This window comes from Nematolebias whitei, chromosome 10 (assembly GCF_014905685.2).
Source record: "Nematolebias whitei isolate Nwh7 chromosome 10, NemWhi1, whole genome shotgun sequence".
Classification (NCBI taxonomy): Eukaryota; Metazoa; Chordata; class Actinopteri; order Cyprinodontiformes; family Rivulidae; genus Nematolebias; species Nematolebias whitei.
Genome location: NC_056507.1, coordinates 50332130 through 50342873, shown reverse-complemented (window position 1 = coordinate 50342873; position 10744 = coordinate 50332130). Strand labels below are relative to the sequence as shown.

At 41.8% G+C, this 10744-nt stretch overlaps 1 long non-coding RNA gene across 1 annotated transcript in view; it reads right to left on the bottom strand.

Annotated features, from left to right (window-relative positions):
- The window catches only part of LOC119416422, a 64867-nt gene that overhangs the window by 46172 nt on the left and 7951 nt on the right, over positions 1-10744 (bottom strand). The window contains exon 2 of the long non-coding RNA XR_005187089.1: positions 3683-3765. This is a non-coding gene — a long non-coding RNA (uncharacterized LOC119416422). The remainder of the gene's footprint in view (positions 1-3682; positions 3766-10744) is intronic.

Genomic DNA, 10744 nt, shown 5'->3' with positions numbered 1-10744 from the left:
CACGATATTATTCAGTCCAGAAAAATGAATGAATCCGTTTAATTTATAGATAATATATCACAGATATATGTTCTCTTACACCTGGATTATTGAGCATGGACTTTGTTGTTAAACTTTAAAGGATTTTTTATCTCTCAGCCTAGATAATGTTTTTTTTTAGCAATAATAACACAACCATGTTATTGTTGATGTTTTGTGTTCTAATGTCAATTATGGAGATGATCAGAGCCCTAAACCCCAGAGAACCACAGAGAAGATTCAGGAAGAGACACAGAGGTGCAGAAGTCTGCATCAACTCTAACCTCAGTGAATCCAGAGACCTGCTGGTGGGATGTGAGGGACACTATGTCAGTGCTGTCAAACTGACAACCAGGTATCTGTGTGTGCAACAAGCATCACCACACCCTCAAGAGTGAACATGTTCTACTGCTGGAGACGTCATCAGCCAGGAGTAGGCTTGTTTGTGTCCAAAGAAAACAGACATGTTGATTTTTCTGAAGAAAAACTGTTCAGTGAAAAGGTCCTCAGTGTGTAGTGGTGAGCATTAGACACTGACATGTCACTTGTTGTTTGCAACTGTTCTTTTGAACTGGAAATTATTTGTTTATTTTTATGTAAGAAAACTGCTTGGAATAGAAATACTAAAGTTAAAAAATAAAACTCAAAATTTGTACTGTAATGTGTAACAAATTTATTCTTGTTAGAATTAATACTAATTACAAAATGGTAAAGAAAAAAGAACCGTCCAGGAACCGACACCGAAGTGAAGGTACTGACATCGGTACCAATACCGATTTTTTTTTTTAGAAAGATACCCAGCCCTAGTGTGCCCCCAGATTGTTCCATCAGCTATAGCTCACTGATACACGATCCGATCTATACCAGATTTTTTTTAGCATTATAAAGGAACACTGGTGGACACATTGCTGTGGTACGTTAATGATATCATTTAAGTCCCACACACTCAAAAAAATATTCAAGATCATTGGGTACGTAGTCCTATTTCTCCCATTTATGAAATATTAAAACTATATCCATTGAACATTGATAACCACACATGACATGTTGAAAAGCCTAAAGGAAGTCCTCGTCAAACATTTGCCACAAAACAGGAAGTAACTAACTACTGTGTGGCAGATCGGATTTTGGCCAAATTTGTAAGACTTGCAGCTGGACTCGTACTGACATGGGCGGAAGGTGATTTTTCAAGATTTACCAAATGCGCCCCCAGTGGACACGTGCGGGAATGGTACGAGAGCATTTACAATGGCGACTGGGAAGCATAGCTGGAGCTCTCGCGGTCACAACAAGGTTTAGTGGCTGGAGCTCCTGCGGTCGCCATATGGCCGAAGTGGCGCTTTGCTGCGAGGGCCATCAATGCTGCTTGCAGCTTTAATTTATAATATTATTATTATTCATATTATATTATTTCATTTCCCTCTGGTTTTAATAAAGTATTTTTGAACTGAATTGAACACTAGAACATGCTTAAAGTCTGAACTTTTTAACATGAAGGTGATTATTAATTATTTAGTGTAATAAAATCAACAAGCAAGTCTTGTCTTTGACTTCAAAATTTCTGTTTGGGATTATTTTTGCATTTGAAACAGAAGAAAAAACAAGGAAACAGTGAATCATAACGTTTTCACGTCATTTTGAGGGTTTTTTCCTTAAATCTCCTTCACTCTCCCCACGCTGCTCATTCACACTTATGTGTGGATCGTTTGGTCGTGCACGCATTTCATATGGTTGCACGCGCGGGTATGGACGTCCTTTTGTCCAGTATGGCTAGTCATACATTAGAGCAGGACTGGGAGAGGAGAGAGACAGACACACATCTCAGTCATGCCACTTGTACAGACAGTTTTAAGGGTGGGGGGTCAGCGTGAGGGAAGAGGCTGCTTTTAGCTTTTTGGCTTGTGCAACCCTGTCATGCGAGCCTCTACTTTAGCATTATGTCAGTGCCGACAGGTGTGGGTGTGTGGGTGTGTGGGTGTGTGTGTGTGTGTGGGGGGGGGGTAGACAGGGCACCCTGCTTGTATAACGGTAGAGGAAACACTGAAAAGTTTACAAGTGGTGAGATTAGCTATGTTGTGTGGTCTGGAGACATTGGCATCGACAAAAAGACAGGAGAAAGAACTGGAAGTGGCAGAAATAAAGATGTTGAGGTTCTCTTTAGAAGTGACAAGGATGGATAAGATTATGAATGAGATCATCAGAGGTACAGCACAGGTTGAACAACTGGGAGATAACGTTACAGAGGCCAGACAGTCGGTTTGTACATGTCCAGAGGAAGGACAGTGGTTTGGACATGCATTTTAAACTACGAATAAACATGAAGTAAGAAGGAGTGATTATTAATATCGTTTCATGTTGGCTGGTGATTATTTCCCCTACAACTTAAGTTAGGGTACACTATGTTTCTTAGACTATGACTAGGATGCGTGAGAAAAGTGAAACACGCTCTAGTCACACAAGGAGAGCTGTTGGTCAAGTTACTTCTTGTTGTGCCATTAACTCAAATAGTTATTGAATCAAGTGTTTACTTGTGTAGGTAAAACTACAAGTTTTACAACCGTTAAAATACACCAGAATACAAAAAAGGACATCTATTTTATAGAAAATTTTCTGGGGGAGATCCCCCAGATCCCCCACCTCCCACCACCAATGTGTCTCCCCCCAACCCACATTATAAATATGCTTTTGACACCAGTGGCCACCGTGTTGCTCATTGTCTTCCAGAGCTGGACCTCACCCAAAACCACAACTGGACCTCACCCAGACCAAAGCAGGACTCTCACATATAACATACTACACATCTCATGAACAACAAGATTAGTCTTTTTCGTTTGATGTGGGCCAGATCACTTATATTAAAAGTAAACCAACGAAAGCTGCTGCTGTAATTTGATTCTTTTAATAAGTCATGTAACTTTCTATGATCCCAGGTTTTGAACAGGTGTGATACTGGTGTGTGGCCACAGCGTGCACATCTGACGTTGCTCACAGTGGTCCTCAGTGCACTCAGGGAGCTTGTGTGTTTGTACAGACACATAAAAAATTAGAGGGACCATTGGTTGACACTGTCGAAAAGGTCCAATGACATCAGAAAAGCCTTTGAAAGAGCAGGTCGTGATTGGCGCAGAGCCACAAAAGCATCTTTGGAGTGTTCCATTTAATCGCTAAGGCTAAAAAGCTGCACAATATTGGACAACAATTTCTGAAACCCACCTGCCTGAAAATTGTGGAGTTGATGTGTGGGGCTCAGTGGATGAAGTGAAAACTGTCCCGCTGTCTTAACAACACTGTCAGTGTCAAGGACAGAATAGATAAAATGACTGAAATTTGACAAAATCAGATGCATGATATGATCAGGAAGATATCTTGACAAAACTACTTTTTTTAAGACTGTTTTTAAGATTACTCTAGATAGTTTTTAAAGAAAAGTTGAGTAATTCACAAAACAGTATTCTTGTAGTTGATGATGATGTCACTATGATATAGAGATTCATCTGAATTATTATTTTGGGAGAGGGGAGTAGAGAGGGATTGGGGAGCACAGATTGGCTAGGAAGTGGTGGGAGGGGTGTCTGAGGAAAATAGGTTGGGAACCACTGACCTAGGGGAAACACTGAACTCAAAATATTTGTGTTTATTTTGGTCATTAAAGTTGTTTTCTTACCTGGGTGTGGTCTAGTAAATGGTCCATCTTTGGCCTGTGTCACCCCGAAACAAAGAAACACCAAGATGCTGGCCACAATGCCTCTAAAGGAGTCAGAAACAGAAAAATCACTGACGTTTATAAAGTAATAAAAATAAAAAAATGATAGCCTTTATAAAACCATTCACCTTTTTGTCCAAAGATCTTTGACATCAGAGATTTTAACACACAGTGAGGAAAAAAAGTACAAACCGGATTCCAAAAAAGTTGGGACACTAAACAAATTGTGAGTAAAAATTGAATGCAATGATGTGGAGATGGCAAATGTCAATATTTTATTCGTAATATAACATAGATGACAGATCAAAAGTTTAATCTGAATAAATGTAACATTTTAAAGGAAAAATATATTGATTCAAAATTTCAGTGTCAACAAATCCCAAAAAAGTTGGGACAAGTAGCAATAAGTGGCTGGAAAAAGGAAATTGAACATGTAACGAACAGCTGGAAGACCTAATTAGGTCAATTGACAACATGACTGGGTAAAAAAAGAGCTTCTCAGAGTGTCAGTGTCTCTCAGAAGCCAAGATGGTAAGAGGATCACCAATTCCACCATTGTTGTGCAGAAAGATACTGCAGCAATACCAGAATGGTGTTACCCAGCGTAAAATAGCAAAGACTTTTAAGTTATCATCATCAACCGTGCAAAATGAACCAACATAACTGTGCACTTCCGGTAAGATGGCACCCGTGTGCATGGCTTGCAATCCACCTCTGCTGATGGTGTTCGGATTATTTTTGCTTTGTTCGTTTTTTATCTGTGGCATAAATTCACTCCTCGTATGACCGACGACAGCTTCTGGATCTTCGTTTTTCTGTCACTGATGTCGCTTATTTTGACCATTATCAGCGTACCTCTGGTACCTCTGGGTAGTGGTACCCCCCCTCCCCCCCTGCTGGCGGACGTGCCAGTTTACCTCCGCTGGGCTCCTCACCTCCATGCCCGGAGACATCGCTTCAGACGCCGGGGAAAACGTGCAGGTCAGTTAGTGAAGCTTAAAGCTCTGCGCGCTGTATCTTCCTCTCCAGCTGGTGGTCATGGTCTCCATCGCCAGCTTCCCGCGTGCCCAGACCAGGTAACCAACGGGAGTTGTCGGCCGGTGCACTGCTCGGACCGACCTGGAGGGGCTGTTATCGATAACCTGCGGCCATTAGCGCGCGCCAACTCCACCGCTGCTAGCTCCACTTTGGACAGTATCCAGATGTGTTTGGTCAACGCAAGATCTGTTACCAAAAAAACTTTTATCCTCAGGAACTATTTTCAAGAGCTCGAATTAGACTTTCTGTGCATCACAGAGACTTGGATGTCTCCGGATGAGTCCAGCGCCTTGACGGAATTATTGCCAACAAACTGTCTGTATTTTAACGCCCCGCAGCCATCAGGCCAACACGGTGGTGGAATATTAACAATATTCAAATCAACTTTGACTGTAAACAACTGCCCATCCCAGTTTCCCGCTCCAGCTTTGAGCTGAGCGTCTTTGAACTCGGACATTCACCTCAGACTTTATTTGCACTCGTATACCGCCCACCTCGATCTAAGAATTTCATAAATGAGTTTTCTGACTTCTTGGCTGAAATCACACCAAAATATGAGCATGTTTTCATTATTGGGGACTTTAATTTGCACATGTGCTGTCCTGAGAAGCCCTTGGTTAAGGACTTTTTAGATTTATTGGACTCATTTAATCTAACTCAGCATGTAAACAGTCCCACCCAAGAGCACGGACATATACTGGACTTTGTTTTAACTCATGATATGACTGTTAATAATCTTGTTATTGGTGATAATGTTTTTTCAGACCACAGGCCAGTCCAGTTTGAGTTCACCCTCCCCCATCTAACTCCTAAGTCGTGCATTCCGGCACGTAGCACCCGGGCAATTAACCTCTTCACTGCCGCACATTTCACAGATGTTTATAACTCTGAAATGATCATTCAGCCCCCGGTGTTTCTCACCACCACTGAGGAGCTGACATCCCAGTTCAACTCTGTCTACTTAAAGACTCTGGATCATGTTGCGCCTGTTAAAACTAGAAAATCAAAACTCAGAGCAGAACCTTGGCTGAGTGACGTCACCAAGGCCGTTAGGCAGCACTGTAGGAGGGCGGAGCGAAAGTGGAGGAAAGACAGGCTGCAGGTCTCTTTTCAAATACTTAAAGAGAGTTGGCGCTGTTATCAGAAAACAGTGAAAGCTGCTAAATCCAAATACTTCTCTGATATAATTACCTCAAACTCTTGCAACCCACGTGTCCTCTTCTCCACCCTTAACTCTGTTCTCCACCTCAATGAACCATCACCTCTGGAAGACTCGACTGAGCTGTGTGACAACTTCTTACATTTCTTTTTGGAAAAAATTGCGACCACCCGGCTCTCATTTCCCCTCCAACTCATGACCCATCCATCCCACCTCATTCTGTAGCTCCTTTTGACCATTTTGAACCCATCACTATCTTCTCTAGAGCAGGTCATGTGCAGCTTGAAACCTTCTGGTTCCCCCTTTGATGTGGTCCCACCTCGACTACTAAACAAGGTTTTTCCCACTCTAAGTCCGTCCATTCTTGCTATAGTAAACAGTAGTTTATCCACTGGCGTGGTGCCAAAATCCTTTAAACATGCTGCCGTCCAGCTGCTCCTGAAAAAACCAAACCTTGACCCCTCAGTCGTGTCCAACTTCCGGCCTGTCTCCAAACTCCCATTTGTTTCTAAAGTACTGGAAAAAATAGTTGAGTCCCAGTTGAAGTGCTTCCTGGAAGGTCACACCAACTTAGAGCTATTCCAATCTGGCTTTAAACCTCTCCACAGCACTGAAACTGACCGGCTGAAGGTCTTTAACGACATCTTCAGATCCACAGATACTGGTGTTACGACCGGCTCAGACCGAACATATTTAAGGGACACAGGACACCAAAAGAAGGATTAAAAATAAATCTTTATTAAACCTAAGTTTTATAAATCACTCCAGGCAGCAGGCGAAGTCTTCGTGGGCTCCTCCCTCCTGGACTGGAGAGCACCTTCTTCAGGATCCGTGTCACCAAACAAAAAGAAAGTAAAGTAATAAAACGAAAGGTGGACCAGGTGAGTTTGGCCAAAATCAATATAACGCCGTCTGAGCAGGGCCAACCCTGTACAGGGTCGTCGAAGCCTCACAGACAGCGGACTACCTGTCCAAAAGATGTCTAGGAGTAAAGAAAAAAAAGACGAAAAACAGGACTACCAAATCTCACCCAGTCAGAGGGCTTTAGTCTGAATGACTACAGCAAACGGGAGAAAAAAAACAAAACTGACCCAAAAACGCCGGACCGTCCACGGTCAGCAAAAACACCTCCCTGAACAATAAACAGAAACACCCAAAAGTCCACAATCACACAGCTCAGGTCCCTCTACCTGAGCTGAACTAGGCTTCCACAAGCACTCTCAAGGTCTAAATGCATAAATTAAGCACCCAGGCCTAAATCTTAAAAAGCACTCAGCAGCTCTTTCATATCTCCTTAACAGGAGCTTACCTCGTAACGAGACAACAAGGGTGGGCGGAGAACACCCTAGTACCAAACAGCACTGCAGCAAGCAGCACCACCACCTCCGAGTTCCTCAAGACTCCACAATGCATATTAAGCACACAGGCCTAAATCTCAAACAAAGAGCACTCAGCAGCTCTTTCATATCTCCTTAACAGGAGCTTACCTCATAACGAGACAACAAGGGTGGGTGGAGAACACCCTAGTACCAAACAGCACTGCAGCAAGCAGCACCACCACCTCCGAGTTCCTCAAGACTCCACAATGCATATTAAGCACACAGGCCTAAATCTCAAACAAAGAGCACTCAGCAGCTCTTTCATATCTCCTTAACAGGAGCTTACCTCATAACGAGACAACAAGGGTGGGTGGAGAACACCCTAGTACCAAACAGCACTGCAGCAAGCAGCACCACCACCTCTGAGTTCCTCAAGACTCCACACTCTAAGAACCACACTCTGAAGCTTATATAGGAGCTTCAGTCAGAACTCCCAAGCTGACTGCAATTAAGGTGATTAAAATAGAGGCGTGACCAAGAAGAAACAAAACTGCAGCTGATGTACAAAACTTAGAAGGTGACCCTAGGGGCACCCTAGGGTACATAACAACTGGTGATTCTGTGCTGCTTGTCTTTTTGGACCTCACTGCCACCTTTGACACCATCGACCACGAGATCCTCATTGTTAGGTTAGAGCAGTGGGTTGGCATCACAGGGTCAGCCCTCAGTTGGTTCAGATCCTACCTCACTGACAGATCCTTTTGTGTCTCCATCAAGGATTTTAGTTCCGCAGAGGCAGAGCTTAAATGGGGGGTTCCGCAGGGGTCCATCCTGGGTCCCCTCCTATTCTCTATATACCTGCTGCCGCTTGGTGCTATTTTCCGGAAACACAACATGCCCTTCCACTTCTATGCCAATGACTGTCAAATTTACTTCCCCTTAAGACACAATGGTACATGCTCTATTCAACCGCTGCTCAACTGCCTGGCTGACATCAGGGACTGGATGGCTTTAAACTTGTTAAGTTTCAATGAAAAGAAGTCTAAAGTCAAGTTGTTCCCTCCCAACGACACAATCACAAACCACTGCATAGACCTCTCCGCTCTAACCCTGTCAGAAAAACAAAGAGTCACTAATCTGGGCATGATAATGGACCCTTCCCTGAAACTTAACAATCATGTAAACATGATTGTTAAATCATGTTTCTTCCAAATGAGGCGGCTGTCTAAACTGAAGCCCATATTGTCCAAAAAAAACCTGGAGACGGTAATACATGCATTCATTACATATAGGCTTGATTACTGCAATTCACTCCTGTCTGGAATCAGTCAGACCTTCACTGCACGACTACAACTGGTCCAGAATGCAGCAGCCCGATATTTAACCAGTACAGGCAAAAGAGAGCACATTACACCAGTTTTGGCCTCACTGCACTGGCTACCGGTTCACTTTCGAATCCAGTTCAAAATACTCATGTATGTCTACAAATCACTTAACAGTTTCGCTCCCCCGTATCTCTTTGATCTGCTACAACCGTATGTCCCACCACGTTCCCTGAGGTCAGCGGACCAGTTGCTCCTCACAGTTCCAGGAACTAGTCTTAAGAAAAGAGGTGACAGGGCCTTCTCTGTAGCAGGACCAAGACTCTGGAACGAGTTACCTCTGCTTGTCAGACAGGCCCCATCCCTCTTGGTTTTCAAGTCCCGTTTAAAAACTCACTACTATTCAGTAGCTTTCAACACCAGATGATCCGTGTTTTGAACCTGTATGCTCCACACTGGTTTGTCATCATTATCTGCATCGTTTATATATACATACATATACATATATATATTAGGGCTGCAACTAACGATTATTTCAATAATCGATTCATCGGCAGATTATTTTTTTGATTAATCGATGAATCGGCAAAAAAAAACAACTTTTTAATTTCAACCCCTTTATTCCAAAATTGAACATTTGACTGACATAGCAATTCACACAAAAAACAGGTTGCTATTTGACTATTCTGTTAGTAAAATATTGAATAATAAAAAATAAAAGTTAGTCAAATAGTTTAAAAAAATAAATGTACACAAAAATATATACAAATGTATCTTTATACCTGCAAAATATGTAGCTACTTTGTAAAATGTGTCCTTGAGGGAAGAGTGTAACCTGGATTAAAAGTGTGGATTATTGTAACCTGGATTAAAAGTGTAGATTATTGTAACCTGGATTAAAAGTTTGGATCATTGTAGTGAAGCCTTCGTCTTCAACCATCGACAGAGGTCTCATGTCAGTGACGATCATGTTCAGGATGCTTTCAGTGAAGACAGCTGCTGCTGTGGTGTCCATGATGTCTGTCCATCATGAAGGCTGTTGTTGTTTGTTGTTGTTTTCTGGAATGAGAGAGTAAATATGTATTATATCATAATTTACAGCAACTCAAGAAATGCCTTGTTTCACTTACAGTGTTAGGTTCAGGCAAAAGTAGCTAAAAGAGCAATTAAACACACACACACATACACACATATATATAAAATACTTAATTACACACATTGGAGAAGATGTAATAAATTACTTTAATTTCTGTTTAAATGCAATTCATCCTGCCATACCTGCAGTGTCTTCAGCCTTTGCCAACAAATTAAAAGTTGAAGCTTAATCATGAAATTATTACCTTTGTGTTAGATTTATTTATAAATCACATTTAAACACTGCTTGTACCAATTAAATTAAATTAAAAGTAACACACGTTCTCTATCGCCGTCATTAATCAGATAAACAAACAAACAAACAAACAGCTTCATCTACCAGACAGACTGACGTTACGTTTTCTCTCTTGAAACAGAACAAATGTTAAATTGTAGACTCACCTGCAACACATGAAGAGTTGTATCAGCTGCAGCTCCTTCCTCCTCCTCGTGACTCCGACATGTTTACGTTTCATCTCCGTGGTTCTCTCGTGTCGTGTCGGCGATTTTCAAAGCGTCATGCTTCTCATTTTTTATCTTTGTGAAGTTCTCCCACACTTTGGAGGACTTGGGTTGAACAGTTTTTGCTGCGTCGGTCATTTATAAAATTTACTTAATCTCCTTTGAAAATACCGCCTCTGCTCTGCTCCCCCCTCGCTCTGTTCAACTCACGCTGCAGTTTGTTTTTCAAACTTTATTCAGTCAGTTAGCATTGACAATGAACTGCCCGTGAACAAAAAACGGCTCTGCAGCGCCGTGAAAGACGCATAATCTCACGACACGACGAATCGATAATGAAATTAGTTGACAACGCTTTTAATCATCCATTTTTATCGATTTTAAAGATTCGTTGTTGCAGCCCTAATATACATACACATACATACATATACGCACACAAACATGCATACATACAGACACACACACACACACACACACACACACATACACATATATACATACATACATACATATACACATACATACATATATATATATATATATATATATATATATATACACATACATACACACATACATATATATATATACA